This window comes from Orbicella faveolata, unplaced genomic scaffold (genome assembly GCF_042242905.1).
Source record: "Orbicella faveolata isolate gen_17 unplaced genomic scaffold, um_ofav_v1 contig_36, whole genome shotgun sequence".
In the NCBI taxonomy this organism is placed as follows: domain Eukaryota; kingdom Metazoa; phylum Cnidaria; class Anthozoa; order Scleractinia; family Merulinidae; genus Orbicella; species Orbicella faveolata.
In genome coordinates, this window is record NW_028301565.1 from 14,076,273 (window position 1) to 14,097,632 (window position 21,360).

The window sequence follows — 21,360 nt, forward strand, 5'->3', positions numbered from 1 at the left end:
CCCCCTTTTTTTGTAATTCAGAGAATTTTTCGAGAAAAACATCAGTTTTTGAGATGAAGATTAAAAAGAGAACGTTTTAAACTAGCGATGACTCGAGGAAAAAAGAAAAAGAAAGACGATTGTAACAGGAAACAAAAGTCTAAAAGATGCAAGAGAAGCCAAAATAAAAACCAAAAATCTCGCAGCAAATCTTGGGGAGGAATTACTCCACCTCCAGGCCAGTTTGATAGTAATTCCTTTTTCGCAGACCCAAATCACCAGGCCGAGGAACGGTTATTCAGCCCTATTCAGCCAGTTGTGACAGTAACCGCTATGAAAAAAAGCGCTGTTCAAATCCAAAACCTCTAGTTGGTCGCCACATATCGGCGTAATACTTGGCAAGTAGCTAGACTGCTAAGAGAATTGAAATCGGTCGTTTTTCCTCTGCCGTGAGTTGATCTTTTGAAAGTCTTGCAAACATGTGTCGGATGTTACCGTTCATCAAAACAACTTTGACCCAGAAATTGCGCTGCCAGCTTCTCAAGTTAATTGTTCGCGAAAAAATTGCCGACTTCGGGGCTACAGGGAATGTAGTATCCAGATTAAGGCTGGAAATGATACTTTGCCAAGGAAGTGAGATAATAAATTATCAGCTCTGTGTATCGTGAAGGCAAGTGATGCCCATTTCTTTGTACTTTTATTAAACAATTAGATTATGAGCTCGAGATTTCTATCGCGTGATAGTTGACGAGGGCGCAAATATCTCGCATAGAAATCGCGAGCGAATAACCTAATTGTTTTATTATAAATCTAGTAGTCGTTCAGAAATTTAATCTCAATCATCTTCAAAGACACTTCGAAAACGCAAAGAAGCGGCCTCCAGCGCACGCTGCTAAGCTACTCACTATCTACAACAGAATAGATAGTGAGTAGCGTAGCCAATCGGGGAACAGCATTCATGATAGAACACTAGTAGATCTACACTAAGTGAAATTACTTTGAATGGTTATAGACTGATAGTGACTACATGGTACAACTTTTTTCATTTTTTAAAATGCTTAACTAAGCAATAGACCACAAGTTTTTATGGTTTATAGGCTGATAGACCACTTGGGATGTTGGAAGAACACGAGAAGAATTCGTAAATCACGAGCCGCAGGCGAGTGATTTACGAATTCTTCGAGTTGGAATATGAATTCTTCGAATTTTTCTTGGCGGTTGAAGCCAATTTTCCCGGTACATTCACATTTATCTGGCGGTTTGGGTCGGTTTGCGGTTATGAAATTATCCCGCGGTTGCGGGAAATCAGTCATAAATTTACTTTGGCGTCTATAATAATACACGTGAACACAAGCAGGCCACTAATCGTCTAGACTTATTATACTCCAATCTAACGATAACTGTTGACATTTGTGTCATGATACTTCACTCTGACGAACATGTCTGGTAGATCTAGAGCGAGATCTGTATTATCTGTTATTACGATGCAAACTTGAACTGATAATCGTTTCAATCTTTTCGAAGACTGATTTCTTGTTTGATAAAAGCAACATTTCCTTCCGCCGCAGTTGTTGTATTCTATGAGCATTGTTTAATCGCTCTTGTATGCTTTTCTTACAGCTTATGTTTGCCGTTTAGTTGTGTAAACAAATATATGTTCGAACAGAAGGAGAATGAGGCAATAACTTTGTAAACATTCTAACCGCAGTGATGTATTCGCAACGGTGATTTTCAGCAACGAGCAACTGAAATTAACGAAAGCATGCGGTTTATTTCTTTTTAGAGAGGAAGTGGATCAGTATTTTATCAACTGAGTTGTTGACGTCGACCTTCTTGATTCATGGGCCGTGAAAACCAAAACTAAGAGATGTGGAAGAAACGAAGGCTGGCAGTTCACATAATTCATAGATTTTCCTGGTTCCTAAAATTGCCCTGCACGGTGGCCTTTTACTAAGCCCTGTATCTCTACGTTTTTTCTACTGATCCTGGGAATTTTATCACAGTTCTTTTGCCAAGAGGTCCATAGATGTCCAGTTTCCTACTGAATGCTTTGCATGACCGTCTCTACATCTTTATAACTTTGTCTCTACTGATCTCGGGCAATTTCTTGAATATCACAGAGCTAGCGGAACGTCCATAGCAGGTTCATCTGCCAAGCGGTCCTCTTCGCACACAACAGCTTCTGAAAAGGTTGAAGAAAAAAGTAAATAAATATACTCAATCTAAATAATGCACTTTTAACAAGGCACTTCGTTTGATAACCTGTGTGCTTCTTTTTCTTTAATTTCCTACTCGTCGAACAATAAAATTGCAAGCAATTAACTTCCCGTTTCTCTTCCCTGTTTTGTTATTTCACATTATGAACACAAATATTAATTAAAGATGAGAGATTTTGTGTTTCGGGATATTGTGCGTCAAAACATCCCACGACCGGTTTTGTTTCTGTAACCTGTAATGTGTTAGTCTGTAGACCGTGACGACTGCTACACGCGATTCCTTGCACGGATCGGCAGGCGATCAGCACAGATTCACGCGATCACTACTGGTCTCAAAAGACAACCAATAATTTAAACTCTTCTAAAAATAAAGGAAGAACAGGACACGTGTGCTAAACTGCGATTTTTAACAGCTTAATACCTTTGATTACTAAACAAGGATTTAAAAAATGCATGGCTGTCCTTTGAAATCAGTGTGAAAACGGAAAGATGCTCTCCCTACACTGGCCTGAGTGCATAGAATATCCTGGTTGTCTTCGACTGGGTTAATAAACTAATACAGACTACCTAGATGGACTACGTATACTTAGGAGTTACAGATAAAACAAAATTTGTTTACGGCCAAGAAATAGACAATCACATGAAACAAGACTGGAGGATTAATCTACAATTGATGCAATCAACAGGTTTAACGTTTCCATACACGCACGTCTTAACTCCCCCCGGCCATGCATGGTACACTGTGTGTAGATTTGATAGATTTCGATTTATTCATCTGAACTTAACCGTGTCCCGTAATGTGAAGAGTTGAGGTTAACGTCGCTCGTCGAGACGCGATCAACAAATACATCTCTGCATGTGATGGGTACAGGTTTTAAAACCAAGCATGAATGAGAATTTGGGTCTGTTAGGTATGAAATAGGGTATAGAATATTCAGTAAACTGCATTTCGGATTGAAATCGTCTAATGATCACGGATACCTCGCACCATACCCTCAAAAAACCGACCAAGAAGGCAACTGGCAACACGCGGGTGTCGCGAGTCGAATTGACAGACTAGCATATAACTACATACAATCACAATTCTTTGTTTTTCAGTGGTTAACAAGGTCTAATGACGCAATGGGCGCCGAAAAAATACATGACCCTCTCCTCCCGTCAGTTCTTTCGATCATTACCATTTAGTTTGCTTTTTCGGGGACATGTAGTTCATGTGCACTTTAGAATTTTTACATTCGTTTTTTACTCTCGCCTACTAAATTATCAAGCTTGAAAAGATCGACCCGACTGATCGATTTCGTGTTGTCGGTTTGTACACGCTGCAGAAACAGCATGCGTTGCTCACGTTTGTAGGTTCATGCATCAACGCTTTTCTTGCCTTATACTGTCTGTAAAACAAGAATTTGTTGTCTTACCTGACAACCTTTCCTGGTGGGTTGACGAAAGATCATAGAGTCGACGAAAAACAGCTCGTATAAGGACTGCACAAGCTCCAAGCAGGCCACAACATAGTAAAAACAAACAAGACATATTCAATCGTTGGAAGCTATTGAAACTAAGTGGTCGCAAACAGAACCAAAGGCAACATGAGCGAGGACGCCGGGCATGCGCATCGCATCCTATGCTGTCATTTGCCTGCTAATTAAGATTCATAGCACCCTATATTTTCTTTGGTTCCTTGTTAAAAAGTATGGTATTTACAATTTTTAAAGAGGAGGACACATCAGCCCTAGTTGTTTTCAGGAGGTTCTTCTATCCAGGTCGGATTTAATAGAATTTGGAAATGTTGTTTATGTTTAGAGTTTCACATTATTTTCATTACTGGCATTCTAGGGTCTTCTAGATCTCAGCTAATTCAGTAACGTCCATTCTTTAGATTCGTCTGTGCAAACACGCAAAAACTTGCTGTGTTTCGCATGACAGAAAATAAAGCTACGAAGCTAAGAGAAGTAGATTACCAGTTCAAACCACAGCGAGATGCTCTGTAAATTTGAAACAACGAAGCTTCACTTAATTATAACTAGTTTCTCACAATTTACATCGTTACACTGTAACCATGTAATTTCGTATTTGGCAATTTTATCTGATGAGTGCAGCACACAAGTTGTGTAGTACGAAACTAAATAGTAATAAAATGCCAATTCAAATCTACAGTTGATCAGTTCGTCATCTGTTATAATCACACTCGTTTAATAGGTCATAATGGATAAATTCATCAAAACGATTGGTTAACAAATGATTTAGGAAATGGATAAGAACCGATAAACAAGTAAAAATGTGCAATATATACGTGAGAAATTTAACCGGCTACATTAAAGACTAGTATTTATCACAAAATGAACGGCATTCCTTGTCCAAATCTAAAGTTTTCAGTGCAGCTTTAAAAGCAGCGAGAGATGTGGATAAGCGAACACTATCCGGCAATGAGTCGGCTAGCATAATAACGAAATGGGTGAAGACCATACTTTGTTGTATTGACACTGGGAATAACTAATTTACGTCTGCCCCCTAAACTGATAGGAAGGTCAGATATATAACTAAGAGCAGCATTATTTAATGCCAAATGTACTAAAGTAAGCGTGTTCAGGTTTATTCTGCGAGTTTATTTTCAAGCTTGGCTGACCATTTCATTTCATTTTGAACTTGGCATCTGTGACTAAAATTGCATACAGAGTCCATACAGGGGCTGACGTCCTTTTGAGTCCTTAGAAAAAAAATAACTTTTCTTCCAATTTTACGAGAAAGTTAATTCAATGATTATTATCTTACCTTTGGCTTAGGCTCAAATAGAAAAGCTTTGATTAGTGAAACTTGAATAGGTAACAGGAAGTTGTAGACATGACAAACAGGGAGACACGACAAAATATTTAAGAGTGCGTCAGGGTGTTTGCGGTCTGAAAGTTGACAATGAAACTTAATTTGCTATTTCATGGTCCAAATATTTACCAAATAGATCATGGAATCCTGAATATTAAGCCGTTACCAGCTAAAACATTAATCACACAAGCAATAAACCACACTCTGACGGAATGATCACTTTATTGACATACAGTTATCACAGTACAGATCATTCTGTCTTAATGTGACTGACAAATCAACTGTCATTGGTTTGATTCTTGATCAGTTTCTTTTTGAAGTTCTTGTAGCTGTTTTACATACCGTACGCCTTTGCAGTGCTTTAACGATTTATGGCCATTCCCTGTGACTTATTGTTTGGTTGCTTTTTAAAAGTTTGCAATAAAACCCCTATATGTAGAGCAAGAATATTTTGGATCAATTATGGCCATTTAGAGAATATTGAAAGTTTCCTTCGATTTATTTTCTGTAAAAGATTCTACAATATACTAACTCAAATTCAAAGACAATATTTAGCATCAGTTACAAAAAAACTTGAAGGCAAATGATCGTTTAAAAAATTGAAAATACTCTCTATTCCGTCAATATATTAATCAGTGGACGAAAATCCCAGCTCCACAGTAGTAGGAGATCGAGGTAGTTAGATGGTTAGAGCTCGAGCTCTTTGTAGTACACAACATGTACCTGCAGCTGACATACAGCAGACAATGGAATCAGAATCATCCTTTGTCGCACCTCACACATTAAGAATTAAACAGTGTAGTAGCATTTATTTGCCTTAACAAGGACGTGCAAGGGGTTAATTTATTGAACGAATTGAACTGAGCCAAGACCTTGATTTTACGTGGCACTATTAGATTCTTCTTTTACATCACACGGTTATCATTTTTGGGGTAGTTAGATTCCATTTTTCATTTTTGTTTTCACGTACACAGATGCCAACATGCATGGGGAAACCTTGGATATAAGGCGCATTTTTTATTTTTTTTCGCGCGCCATTTATCGCACCGCGCCCCAACTAACTGAACGCCTGGAAGAGGCTATGAGGATTTATGATCGCGACTTTGAAGTGTCGGACAATCAGATGCAGATCATGTTAGATAAGACAGCTCTCGAGGAACATGACTTCAAACTGGAGATCACCTCTAAATTGGTGAGAGAGCCTGGATCCTGAAGGGACAAACTAGTTTACCAGAAAACCTACTATTTCTACGAGGCAGTCGATTACTGCAAGACTCTCTTCGCTGTCGTTATTTCAGTGGACCTTTCCAGCCAGGTGTCAAACGGGAAAACACGAATTAATCCAAGAAGGCGGCATTCACCGCCACAGCCCTTGATCCTTTGGCCTTTTTTGTCTGCCGCCGCTAATCATTGGCGTCTACGCATGCAATCATAGGCGTGTTTACACTCAGGCCACAAATCTTCCAGACTTATCTTTACTCCTAAAATCTTTCTTATTCATCAGAATTTATACTTATTCTCTAATCTAACAATAATTGTTGACATCTGTGGCATGATTCTGATACTTATGTATTCCTTTTGAAGAAATGGTAACCAAGTTGTTTCCGTCACTTTTCCTGTGCAAGGACCGTGCTACAGAGCATCGGGCGAACAAGCGTAGTTTTGCGGGTTATTGAGGAATTCGACACCCCGACAAGTCGTATAGTTACAGAGCCTTTACCGTTCTTTGTCTTATACATACGTGCTTCTGATCATGAACTCATGGTGTGGTAAACTGAACTAAAATGAGAGTTGAGTCAAGTATCACCCGATAGAACTCTCGATCGAAAGTGTAAAATCTAGTTGACACGAAGAATTTTCTTCCTTATTAGCTAGTTACTCTGAAAAACACGCCTTTGTGGGTCTAGAGCGGTGAGATCTCAGTGTATTATCTATTATTACGTTGCAAATTTGAACATCGTCGTTTCAATCCTTTCGAAGATTTCCTGTTATATTGTAAAGTATGTTAATAAGAGCAAAATTTCCTTCCGACGCAGTTGTTTTCTCCTATGAACATTGTGAAATCGCCCTTGTATGCTTAACTGCAAAGGCCTATATGTTTAGTTGTGTAAACAAATGTATGTTCAAACAGAAGGGGGTTGAGGCAATATATACTTAACTGCAAAGGCCTATGTTTGCCTTAATTTGCTGTTGTGTAAACATTTCAGAATATGTTTAAACAGAAGGGAAATGAGGCAATGACTTTGCAAACATGCCAAATGCAGTGATGTATTCCTGGCGGCGATTTTCAGCAACGAGTAACTAAATGTAACCACAGAATGCGGTTTATTTCTTTTTAACAGTTAGAGCAGAAATAGAACAACTTTTTATCACTTGAGTTGCGGACGTAGTCGTTTTTTCAATTGCCTTGAAAAGCAATACTAAGAGATGTGGAAGAAACAAAGCCAGCAGAGTAATTTGAATTATATCGTACAAAGTCAGTTTACATGATCCATAGATTTCCGGATTCCTAAAAATGATCTCCATGATTGCCTTTGACTAATTTCAGCTCTATGTTGTCTCTACTGATCCTGGGCAATTTCTTGAACAACTGACTGCAGAGCTAGTGTCGTCAGTGTATCAGATTCCTGTGCCAAGACGTTCATAGATGTTCAAGTTTCCTAAAAATGTTCTACATAATTGTCTTTTACTATTGAAGCTTTTCTCTATAACTCAGTTTCTACTGATCCTGGGCAATTTCTTGAACAGCTCAGTCACAGAGCTAGCGGCAAATCCATAGCAGGTTCCTCTGCTAAGAGGTCCTCTTCGTACACAACAGCTTCTGAAAAGGTTGAAGAGAAAAGTAAATTTATATACCCAATCTAAATGATGCACTTTAAACAAGGTACTTGGTTTGATAACCCGTTTGTTTTGTTATCTTTAATTTCCTTCTCGGCGAACAATTATACTGCAAGCAATTAACTTCCGTTTATTTTCCCTGTTTTTTTATTTTATATTACAGTATGAACATAAATATTAAAGATGAGAGATTTTGTTCTTGGGATATTGCGCGTCAAAACATGAAAGCACGGCCAGTTTTGTTTCTGTTACCTGTAATGTCGCCTGTTATGTCTATGGGCGACTGCACGAGATCAGCACAGATTCAGGCGATCACTACTGGTCTCGAAAGACAATAAGTAAATTCAAACCTTAAAAAAAACAGGAACAACAAGGCACATGTGCTAAGCTAAGGTTAACACGTTAATTGCCATGATCACTAAGCAAGGGTTTAAAAAAATGTTGGACTGTCCTTTAGACTGAGTGTAAAACGGAAAGATGCTCTCCTGCAGAATAAAAATATTTATGCATCTTGTAATCTAATTCTGCATTCTTTTCGTTGGTCTGAGTGCATAGACCATCATCCCGTTTGTCTTCGTCTGGGTTCATAAACTCAAGTTATACAGACTATCTAGATGGACTATCCAGGAGTTACAGATAAACGACACAAAGATGCTAATAGCAAAGAAACAGACAATTACATGAAATAACACTGGTGAGTTAATCTACAACTGATGCAATCGACAGGTTCGGCGTTTTCATACATGCACGCCTTAACCAATATGTCCCACGCATGGCTTTCGGTATGTAGATTTTAGAACATTTGATATATTCATCTGAAGTCAAACGTAACGAGAGAGTTGAAGTAAGCGTAGCTCGTTGATCAAGAGACGCCATCAAATATCTCTTCACGGCATGTGATGGGTACAGGTTTTAAAACCAAGTACGAATGAGGATTTGGGCCTGTTAGTTATGAAATAGGTCATGGAATATTCTGTATATTACGGTTTGAAATCGTATAATGATCACGGAAACGTCGCAACATATCCTCAAAAAATCCAGGAAGACAACTGGCTACGCGCACGAGGTGCAGCGAGGTTTGACGGACTAAGCTCTTTGTTCTAACAAGGTCTAATAACGCAATGGGCGCCGAGTGCAAAGGCGGAAATAGGGTAATACACGCATCTCTCGTCGTGTCCGTTAATTCTTTCGATGTCTCCGATCATTATCATTTAGTTTGCTTTTTCGGGAACATGTGGTTCATATGCACTTTAATTTCTCTTTTAATTTAGAATATTTACAGTCGCTCTTTACTGTCTCCTACAAAGATATCAAGCTTGAAAAGATCGACCAGACTGATCGTTTTCGTGTTGTTGGTTTAAAGACCTTAGTACCCGTGGCAGAATGAGTGTGCATCTCTCAAGTATGCAACTTTACGCATCAAAGCTTCGCTTGCCTTATAACGTCTGTGAAACTAGACTCTGTTGTCTTACCTGACAACCTTTCCTGGTGGGTTGAAGAAACATCACGAAATCGATGAAAAACAGCTCGTATAAGAACTGCACAAACTTCAAGCAGGCCACAACACAAAAAAAGTAAACACGACATCTTCATTCGTTGGAAGCTACTGAAAAATGATTGCAAACAGAATAAAATGCAACATGATAGAGGCGCTGCAATGTGCGTCGGGCATGCGCATCGCACCCTATGCTGTCATTTGACCCCCGGTTTGCGAAATAAAACGATGTGCAATTACTTATGTGTTTCACATTACAATTTTAGTGCGTGAAAACATCCCACGACCGGTTTTTTTTCTGTAACCTGTAATGTCACCTCTTAGTCTATAGACGACTGCTACACGCGATTCCTTTCACGAGTCTGCACGCGATCAGCACAGATTCACGCGATCACTACTGGTCTCGAAAGACAATCAATAATTTAAACTCTGCTAAAAATAACGGAACAACAGGAAACGTGCTAAACAGCGATTTTTAACAGCTTAATACCCATGATTACTGAGCAAAGTTTAAAAACTGCATGGCTGTCCTTTGAAATCAGAGTGAAAACGGAAAGATGCTCTCCCAAAATCTTTGTATACATTCACTGGCCTGAGTGGATAGAATATCCCCATTGCCTTCGACTGGGTAATAAACTAATACAGACTATCTAGATGGACTACATATACTACGTATACTTAGGAGTTACAGATAAAACAAAATTTGCTTAGGGCCAAGAAATAGACAATCACATGAAACAACGTTGGAGGGTTAATCTCAGTACAATTGATGCAAGCAACAGGTTCAGCGTTTAATTCCATTCACGCACGTCCTAACCGCCCCATGCATGGTACACTGTGTGCAAATTTCATAGATTTCGATTTATTCAACTGACGTCAAACGTGCCCCGTAACGTGAAGAGTTGAGGTTAACGCCGGTTGCTCGTTGAGACGCGATCAAATACCTCTTCCCTACATATGAGGGGTACAGGTTTTAAAACTAAGTATGAATGAGGATTTCGGTCTGTTATGAGTTTGCTAGCATAATAACGAAATGGGTGAAGACCATACTTTGTTGTATTGACACTGGGAATAACTAATTTACGTCTGCCCCCTAAACTGACATTGGAAGGTCGGATATATAACTAAGAGCAGCATTCAGTGTTTAATGCCAAATGTACTAAAGTAAGCGTGTTCAGATTTATTCTGCGAGTTTATTTTCAAGCTTGGCTGATCATTTCATTTCATTCTGAACTTGTTATTTAAATAACAAGGCATCTGTGACTAAAATTGCATACAGGGGCTGACGTCCTTTTGAGTCCTTGGTAAAAATAACTTTTCTTCCAATTTTACGAGAAAGTTAATTCAATGATTATTATCTTACCTTTGGCTTAGGCCCAAATAGAAAAGCTTTGATTAGTGAAACGTGAATAGGTAACAGGAAGTTGTAGACATGACAAACAGGTAGACATGACAAAATATTTAAGAGTGCGTATAAAATGTTTAAGCAAACAACCGGAACGATGATCCTGCTGGTATACGTTGGATCAATAGTGATCTAATCGGCTTTACATATAAAATGAAGAATACAAAAGCAAAAACCGACACAACGTAGAATGATTTTTTGAAGGTGTACTATATTTCGGCTGGCCAAACCAGCCTTCTTCAGGTACAATGGAAGATTTTACATTGGTGCGTGTTTTTATGTAGCCGATATTTACGTAATACCGGAAATACCCAAAAGTAATAGATAGTGTAAATGGAAGATAAGCATACGGTAAAATAAAATAACATGATAAAAGAACAAAATAAAAGAAAACAAATGGAAACAATTAATATGTTTCTTCGCGGATGTTCAGGCCATTAGGATCAATTGTTCTGCCTCTTTGAATTAAAAAAGCTTCCCTGGCCTTACGGATAGAGTCTCGGTTAGAAACGATTTTTTTCGATGGGGATTAATTGCATTTATTATATGGCTTTGGCTTAACTTAATACCAGTTAAAACATTAATCACACAAGCAATAAACCACACTCTGACGGAATGATCACTTTATTGACATACAGTTATCACAGTACAGATCATCCTGTCTTTATGTGACAGACAAATCAACTGTCATTGGTTTGATTCTTGATCAGTTTCTTTTTGAAGTTCTTGTTACTGTTTTACATACCGTACGCTTTTGCAGTGCTTTAACGATTTATGGCCATTCCCTGTGACTTATTTTTTGGTTGCTTTTTAAAAGTTTGCAATAAAAACCCCATATGTAGAGAAAGAATATTTTGGATCAATTATGGCCATTTAGAGAATATTGAAAGTTTCCTTCGATTTATTTTCTGTAAAAGATTCTACAATATACTAACTCAAATTCAAAGACAATATTTAGTATCAGTTACAAAAAAACTTGAAGGCAAATGATCGTTTAAAAAATTGAAAATACTCTCTATTCCGTTAATATATTAATCAGTGGACGAAAATCCCAGCTCCACAGTAGTAGGAGATCGAGTTAGTTAGAGTTAGAGCTCGAGCTCTTTGTAGTACACAACATGTACCTGACATACAGCAGACAATGGCATCAGAATCATCCTTTGTCGCGCCTCACACATTAAGAATTAATCAGTGTAGTAGCATTTATTTGCCTTAGCAAGGACGTGCAAGGGGTTAATTTATTGAACGAATTGAACTGAGCCAAGACCTTGATTTTACGTGGCACTATTAGATTCTTCTTTTACATTGCACGGCTATCATTTTTGGGGTAGTTAGATTCCATTTTTCATTTTTGTTTTCACGTACACAGATGCCAACATGCATGGGAAACCTTGGATATAAGGCGCATTTTTTATTTTTTCGTGCGCCATTTATCGCACCGCGCCCCAACTAACTGAACGCCTGGAAGAGGCTATGAGGATTTATGATCGCGACTTTGAAGTGTCGGACAATCAGATGCAGATCATGTTAGATAAGACAGCTCTCGAGGAACATGGCTTCAAACTGGAGATCACCTCCAAATTGGTGAGAGAGCCTGCATCCTGAAGTGACAAACTAGTTTACCAGAAAACCTACTATTTCTACAAGACAGTCGATTACTGCAAGACTCTCTTTGCTGCCGTTATTTCGGTGGACCTTTCCAGCCAGGTGTCAAACGGGAAAACACGAATTAGTCAAAGAAGGCGGCATTCACTGCCACAGCCCTTGATCCTTTGGCCTTTTTTGTCTGCCGCCGCTAATCATTGGCCTCTACGCATGCAATCATAGGCCACAAATCTTCCAGACTTACTTTTACTCTTAAAATCTTTCTAATTCATCAGACTTTATACTTATTCTCTAATCTAACAATAATTGTTGACATCTGTGGCATGATTCTGATACTTATGTATTCCTTTTGAAGAAATGGTAACCAAGTTGTTTCCGTCACTTTTCCTGTGCAAGGACCGTGCTACAGAGCATCGGGCGAACAAGCGTAGTTTTGCGGGTTATCGAAGAATTCGACACCCCGTATAGATAAGTCGTATAATTACAGAGCCTTTACCGTTCTTTGTCTTATGCATACGTGCTTCTGATCATGAACTCATGGTGTGGTAAACTGAACTAAAATGAGAGTTGAGTCAAGTATCACGCGATAGAACTCTCGATCGAAAGTGTAGAATCTAGTTAATACGAAGAATTTTCTTCCTTATTAGCTAGTTACTCTGAAAAACACGCCTTTGTGGGTCTAGAGCGGTGAGATCTCAGTGTATTATCTGTTATTACGTTGCAAACTTGAACATCGTCGTTTCAATCCTTTCGAAGATTTCCTGTTATATTGTAAAGTTATGTTGACAAAAGCAAAATTTCCTTCCGACGCAGTTGTTTTATCCTATGAACATTGTGAAATCGCCCTTGTATGCTTAACTGCAAAGGCCTATATGTTTAGTTGTGTAAACAAATGTATGTTCAAACAGAAGGGGGTTGAGGCAATATATACTTAACTGCAAAGGCCTATGTTTGCCTTAATTTGCTGTTGTGTAAACATTTCAGAATATGTTTAAACAGAAGGGAAATGAGGCAATGACTTTGCAAACATGCCAAATGCAGTGATGTATTCCTGGCGGCGATTTTCAGCAACGAGCAACTAAATCTAGAGATAGAATGCGGTTTATTTCTTTTTAACAGTTAGTACAGAAGTGGAACATCATCTTTTTTCATGAGCCGTGAAAACTAAAACTAAGAGATGCGGAAGAAACAAAGTCAGCAAAGTAATTTGAGTTATATCATACAAAGTCAGTTAACATGATTCATAGATTTCTGGATTCCTAAAAATGCCACGCTCTACATGATTGCCTTTTGTTAAGCTCAGCTCTACCGATTGGGTTGTCTCTACTGATCCTGGGCAATTTCTTGAACAACTTATCACAGAGCTAGCGTGATGTCTGTACCAAGTTCCTGTGCCAAGACGTCCATAGATGTCTAGGCTCCTAACAATGTTCTACGTGATTGTCTTTTACTATTGAAGCTCTACTAATCTCGGGCAATTTCTTGAACAGCCTTTCAGTCACAGAGCTAGCGGCACGTCCATACTAGGTTCTACTGCTAAGAGGTCTTCTTCGCACATAACAGGTTCTGAAGAGGTTGAAGAGAAAATTTAATGAATATACACAAACTTAATAATGCACGGCCTGTTTGCTTTGTTTTCTTTGAACTCCTACTCGGCGAGCAATTGTACTGCAAGCAATTAACTCCTCGTTTACTTCAGTCCCTGTTTTGTTCTTTCATATTATGAACATAAATATAGATGACAGATTTTGTGGTTTCGGATATTGTACGTCAAAACATGAAAGCACGGCCGGTTTGTTTTTTGTAACCTTTATGTCGCCTCTTAGTCCATAGGCGACTGCAAGCATGGAAATTATACCCGCGATTCCATGCACGGGTCTGCGCACATACGATCAGCACAGATTCACGCTATCACCACTGGTCTTGAAAGACAATCAATAATAAAGGAACAACAAGGTACATGTGCTAAACAACGATTTTAAACAGCTTACCCACAGTGACCAAGGATGTTAAAAAACGTGCATGGCTGTACTTTAAAACTGTAACACGGAAACGTTTTGCTCTCTTAGAATAAAAATATTTCTAATTCCTGAATTCTACATTCTTTTCGCCGACCCGAGTACGAGAGCATTGACTGTTTTCTTCGTCTGAGTTTATAAACTAATACAGACTACCTAGATGGACTACCCGGGAAGTTACAGATAAAACACAAAGATGCTAATGATCAACAAACAGTGAGACCATCACATGAAATAACACTGGTGAGGTACAGGTTAATGAACAGTTGATGTAATCAACAAGTTCACTTTTCAGGCATGCACGTTTTAAACATTATATGCCCTGGCCTTGCATGGCTTACTGTGTGTAGACTGAATAAATTTTGATTCATTTTTCTGACGTTAAACGTAACGTGAAGGTTAAGAGCTGAGAGGAGCATCAAACCTGGCTTCATTTTAGTCATTTTAGTACCGGCGGGCACGCACAATATTCACGGATCCGCGATCAAATACTTCTTCAAGCATGTGATGCCCACAGGTTTTAAACTTGTTGAAAATAAGGTTGAATGAGGATCTAGGTCTGTTGGGTCTGAATATTCAGTATATTGCGGATTGAAATCACATAATTATCGCGGGAACCATATGCAGCATACCCTCAAAAAAAAAAAATAGTAACTCCAAGAACACAACTAACCGGCTGCATGTAGGAAATGCAAGGAAAGTTTACCTCAAAAGGCTAGCTGCCACCTACCTACAGTTCCTTGTTTGGTCAGTGGCTTATAGGGTCCGGATAATAGCGCGTTGGGCGCCGAGAAAATTTTCTATGTACGAAGACGGAAATAGTGGAATACACGACTTTCTCGTAGGTTCCTTTCCATCATTACCATCACAGTTTACTTTTTCGGGAACATGTGGTTCACAGTCGCTTTCTACTCTAAAATATAAATCTAGGAGAGGTCGATCAAATTAATCGACTTCGTTTTTTCGGTTTGAGGGCTTGCAACACAATGCTTGAATGACAAGAAAATGACAAGGGTGGATCGTTGAACACCTTTTGCCTTGTACTGTCTGTGAAACAAGGCTTTGTTATCTTACCTGACAACCTTTCCTGGTAAGCTGAATAAAGATCACGAAATCGACGAGAAACAGCTCGTATAAGAACTGCACAAACGTCGAGCAGGCCACAACATAGACAAAATAAGGATGACATCTTCATTCGTTGGCAGCTACTGAAAAATGATAGCACATTAACACAAGCCTGCGCATTCCACCCATCACGTTCTATGCGAATTCCCCTCATAGCAGACCATACACAATGCTAAGATTGTTTGTAGAGTGAAATCAAGATTTTAAGTCACTGTACAAACTCTCGTCGGTCCCGGTAAAGAACATGTAAATTACAATTTTTAAAGAGGCCACATCGGTCATAGTTGGTTTTCAGGCGTGAGGGTCCTTTTCCCAGGTAGGATTAGGATTTGGGAATGTTATTTTTTCACACAACTTTCGTTGCTGGCATTCTCAAAGTCCATCCTTTAGATTATTCACTGGCGTGTGTAAACAACACGCGAACACTTACTTCCCTTTGCATGGCAAATAAATGAACCTATGAAGCTAAGAGAAGTAGGCAAAGCATGAAATGTCGACAGTTCGAGCCACAGCGAGGTATTCTGTAAATTCGAAACATCAAAGCCTCACATAAAATTAATTTCTTATATGCAGGTTGCTTTAAGACAAATTGTTTAAGTGGTTTCTTCCCGGCAGGGGGGCTCGCCAGGTGTTTACGACGTGAGATATTTATGGAAATTAAACTTAAAGCTTCCGTGATAGCCATCTAACCTTTCTATAAAAGGTTTCCAATTGACGCCAAATCTATGCTCTGAAAATAACTTCAAAATCCTGACTCATTGTGTGGTGCAGTAAAAACTCGCATGTAATAACCTAGTGGTTTTAAGAACCTGCTGGCAGAAATTTGCCATTTTAATCTCCAAAAATATAAGAACCTGTTTAGCCAAGCGAGCCAAGTTTTATATATACGTGGGTAAGTTAAGATAAACATTTTAACCTAGGATTCTGACTTTGAGATTGCAAGTTTACATTGCTAAAAAATACATAATACAGTTGTGAATAAATACTGTTTATTCAAGGGCCAAAATGGTTTGAAACCCAAGTTTATTTATTTTTCTGGTACTCAGCTCATATATCTCCTTCATCGGAGAAATCAAGAACCTAACAGAACCTACTTAGCCTGAATTGCCATAACTACCCCAATTTTGCCAGACTTCGAAAATGTAGGTTCTTACACGCGAATTTTTACTGTAATCATATGAAACCCTTGTAGACTAAAAACAAAATATCGTCTCTGATCTTGTACACCCGCAGGGCTGTCTCCTGTCTAAAAGAGAAAGCCGGATGTTCGGTACGCGGTTTGCCTAGCAGATTATTTACTCCATGCCTTTGATAGTTAACTACGGAACCGGTTAACTACCTACCGGAATTTCACATAATCGCTGGGCCACTTACGGTAGCTTAAGACGACACTATTTCATCAGTCTGAAAATCATCTTGCATCTTTTTGACGGATGATTTTTCAATTTTGACCTATAATGTCTATAATAGCGAAGCCAAGGGTGTCTTAATTAAATCAGAAAGTTGACTTGCGAACATTATTTACTAACTGGGAGGTTTTAGTTTGTATTAAAAAACAAGGCGTCTGTGACTAAAATTGCATACAGGGGCTGACGTCCTTTTGAGTCCTTGGTAAAAATAGCTTTTATTCCAAGTTTACGAGAAAGGTAATTCAATGATTAGTATTTTACCTTTGGCTTAGGCCTAAATAGAAAAGCTTTGATTAGTGAAACTTGAATAGGTAACAGGAATTTGTAGACATGACAGAAATGTAGGCACGACAGAATATTTCAGAATGTGACAGACTGTTAGTTGACATTGAAACTAAACATGCTATTTCATTGTCTAAATATTTATCAAATAGCCTCTTGGGGCGCAGCGCGAAAAACAGCGCGGGAAAAAAATAAAAAAAATTTTAAAAAAGCGTGGCGAAAGGAAGGTCGCGCGCCGCGCTTTTTTTTTTTTTTTTCGCGCGCGGCGTCTCAAATAACCGAACACCTGGAAGAAGCTATTTATCAAACAGATCATAGTATCTGCCCGAATATCGAGTTCGAATCAAGCCGTTACCAGTTAAACATTAATCACACAGGTAATAAACCCCATTCTGACTGGATGATCACTTTATTGACAAACAGTTAACACAGTACAGATCATCCTGTCTTTATATGAAAGAAAAATCACTATCAATATTTAGATTCTTGATCAGTTTCTCTTTCTCATGCAATGCTTTAACGATTTATGCCCATTCAAAATAACTTGTTTTTTTTTTTTTTGTTCCTTTTTAAAAGTTTGTCATAAAAACCTAATATTTAAAAGAAAATATTTTGGATCAATTTTGGCATTTTACCACCTGAGTTGCGGATGTCGTCCTTATTCACAAGCCTTGAAAACCAAACTAAAAAGCGTTGAACAAACAAAGTCAACAAAGTAACTTGAGTTATATCCAAATGTCTTACAAAGTCAGTTCACATATGCATGATCCATAGTATCTTGTCCATAGATGTCAAGGGTTCATAAAATTGTTCTTATCTTTTACTAAGCCTTGTACCTCGGTCTCCACAGATCCTGGGCAATTTCTTGAACGGCTTTTCATAGAGATAGCGGCACGTCCATACCAGGTTCCTCCGCTAAGAGGTCTTCTACGCACACGATAGGTTCTAAAGAGGTTGAAGAGATAATTTAATGAATATACACAATCTAAAGAATGCAATTTTAACAAGGCACTACGTTTGAGAATGACAGAGATATGTCAATTCATATTATCAACGTACATATCGATGACAGATTTTGTGCTTGTGGATATTGTGCGTCAAGAAATAAACATTCTGTGACCTGTGACTTATCTACAGACAACTGGACGCATGCACGCAATCACCGCCGATTCATGCGATCACTACTGGTCAAGAAAGAAAATAAATCGACAATTTAAACTCTATTAAAAATAAAGGAACAACAGGGCACATGTGCTAAACTACGATTAAATTTTTAAAAACAACTTACCCATGATTACTGACCAAGGATTCAAAATCAGTATTGCATGACTGTACTTAGCTTTGAAACTGTGAAACGGAAAGATGCTCTCCCAGAATATAAATTTTTTCTAATTCCTGAATTCTACATTCTTTTCGCCGACCCGAGTACGGGTGCATTGACTGTTGTCTTCGTCTGATAAACTGATACAGACTACCTAGATGGACTACCCGGGAAGTTACAGATGAAACACAAAGATGCTGATAGAGACAGCTAATGACCAAGAAACTGTGAGACGATCGCATGAAACAACACTGGTGAGTTAATGAACAATTGATGTAATCAACAAGTTCAGTTTTCAGGCATGCACGTTTTAACCATTATATGCCTCGGCCTTGCATGGCTTATTGTGTCTAGATTATATAAATTTTGATTCATTCATCTGACGTCAAACGTAACGTGAGAGTTAAGAGCCGTGGTTGACGTCGTCGGTTGAGACATGTGATGTGTTCAGGTTTAAAAATCAGGTTGAATCATAGTGAGGATCTAGGTCTGTTGGGTAGAATATTCAGTATATTGCGGATTGAAATCAGTTGAGATCATTGGATCAGTAGCCACGCAATGCTTTGATTACGCGTTTCTACCTTCTCTCCTATTTCCTCTCGCCACAAAAACCTCACAAACATTAAAGGGGTTCATATGGTATTAATTGTGGGAGGCTCAGTGGCCCCATGGTTTGTGCGCTCGTCTCGGGATCGAGCGTTCCGGCTCGGGGACATTGTGTTGTGTTCTTGGGCAAGATATTTACTCTCACAGTGCCTCTCTCAACCCAGGTGTATAAATGGGTGTCGGCAAACTTAATTCTTGGGGTAACCCTGCGATGGACTAGCATCCCATCCAGGGGGAGTAGAAATACTCCTAGTCTCTTGATGCTACAGAAACCGGGATAAGCTTCGACCTCATGGGCCACTTGGCAAAGTTTACCTACCTTTGTCTATGGTATTAATTGAGGCAAACGCATGCGATGAAGGGCAGTGGGGACGATCGCATATAATTTCCCCGATTCGAAGGAGGTGGGTCAGTATTTTTCTAGCTGAAGCTCATTGTTTGTTCCCCCTCCTGATAATTCTTGCGTAGTTCTTTAACGCGTAGTCTCCTTCACTGCCCTTATTTGGACCTTTCCAGGCAGGTGTTAAACGGGAACACGCGAACATCGGAAGCCAATTAGTCAAAGAAGGCGGCTTTCACCACCACAGCCCTTGACCCTTTGGCTTGTTTTATCTGCCGCTATTAAATCATTGGCGTCAGACGGCACACGGAAGCACGTAGACTACTAATCGTCTAGACTTCATTGTTGACATATGTGGCATGATACCCTTTCTTAAATTTTACTTTGAGGAACATGTCTGGTGGATTTAGAGCGAGATTTGTATTATCTATTATTACGTTGCAAATTTGAACATCGTGGTTTCATTCTTTTTAAAGATTTCTTGTTACATTGTAAAGTTATGTTGATAAAAGCAAAATTTCCTTCCGACGCAGTTTTATCCTACGAGCATTGTTTAATCGCTCTTGTGTGCTTTTTTGCAAAGACCAATGTTAGCTCATGGTCGCTGTTTAGTTGTGTAAACAAATATATGAAATTACGTTTCTTCCACATCTCTTAGTTTTGGTTTTCAAGGCTCATGAAAAAACGACTACGTCCGCAACTCAAGTGATAAAAAGTTGTTTCATTTCTGCTCTAACTGTTAAAAAGAAATCAACCGCATTCTGTCGTTACATTCAGTTGCTCGTTGCTGAAAATTACTGCCGCGAATACGTCACTACGGTTAGAATGTTTACAAAGTTATTGCCTCATTCCCTTCTGTTTAAACATCTAATTATTTACAGAACAGCAATTCGAGACAAACCAGACCTTTGCTATTTTAAAAGCATACAAGAATGCTGACAAGAATTTTTACAACGTTATATGCCTCAATCTTCTTCTGTTCGAACATATATCGTACAAAGTCAGTTCACATGATCCATAGATTTCCGAATACCTAAAAATGCTCTCCATGATTGCTTTTACAAATTCCAGCTCTATGTTGTCTCTACTGATCCTGGGCAATTTCTTGAACAACTTACTGTAGAGCTAGTGTCATTGTATCAGGTTCCTCTGCCAAGACGTCCATAGATGTCCAGGTTCCTAAAAATATTCTACATGATTGTCTTTTACTATTGAAGTTTTTCTCTATAACTCAGTTTCTGCTAATCCCGGGCAATTTCTTGAACAGCTCATCACAGAGCTAGCGGCACGTCCATACTAGGTTCCTCTGCCAAGAGGTCCTCCTCGCACATAACAGGTTCTGAAGAAGTTGAAGAGAAAATTTAATGAAGATGCAAAAACTAAATAATGCAGTTTTAACAAGGCACTTGGTTTGATAACCTGTTTGCTTTGTTTTCTTTAATTTCCTTCTCGGCGAACAATTATACTGCAAGCAATTAACTTAAGATAAATAAGATGAGAGATTTTGTGCATTGGGATATTGTGCGTCAAAACATGAAAGCACGACCAGTTTTGTTTCTGTAACCCGTAATGTCGCCTCTTAGTCTATAGACGACTGCTACACGCGATTCCCTGCACGGGTCCGCACGCGATCATCACATATTCACGCAATCACTCCTGGTCTCGAGAGACAATCAGTAAATTCAAACGCTGTTAAAAAAAACCCAGGAACAACAGGGCACATGTGCTAAGCTAAGATTTTTTGACAGCTTAATTCCCGCGATCACTGAGCAAGGGTTTAAAAAATGTTTGACTGTCCTTTGGACTGAGTGTAAAACGGAAAGATGCTCTCCCGCAGAATAAAAATATTTATGCATCTTGTAATCTAATTCTGCCGGCATTCTTTTCGTAGGTCTGAGTACATA

The 21,360-nt window shown here is 38.8% G+C and overlaps 3 long non-coding RNA genes across 3 annotated transcripts; all 3 read right to left on the minus strand.

Moving 5' to 3' along the window:
- Positions 1 to 7,320: 7,320 nt before the first annotated feature.
- On the minus strand, positions 7,321 to 9,597 carry LOC149102352 (uncharacterized). The gene is made up of 2 exons (XR_016202519.1): positions 9,323 to 9,597; positions 7,321 to 7,833 (listed from the first exon to the last, which is right to left on the minus strand). It is a non-coding gene; the product is annotated as an uncharacterized LOC149102352 (long non-coding RNA).
- Positions 9,598 to 13,440: 3,843 nt separating this feature from the next.
- LOC149102353 (uncharacterized) lies at positions 13,441 to 15,652 on the minus strand. Its single transcript, XR_016202300.1, has 2 exons — positions 15,448 to 15,652; positions 13,441 to 13,921 (listed from the first exon to the last, which is right to left on the minus strand). It is a non-coding gene; the product is annotated as an uncharacterized LOC149102353 (long non-coding RNA).
- A 1,927-nt stretch (positions 15,653 to 17,579) lies between these two features.
- On the minus strand, positions 17,580 to 18,835 carry LOC149102354 (uncharacterized). Its single transcript, XR_016202599.1, has 2 exons — positions 18,478 to 18,835; positions 17,580 to 18,134 (listed from the first exon to the last, which is right to left on the minus strand). It is a non-coding gene; the product is annotated as an uncharacterized LOC149102354 (long non-coding RNA).
- Positions 18,836 to 21,360: the final 2,525 nt, after the last annotated feature.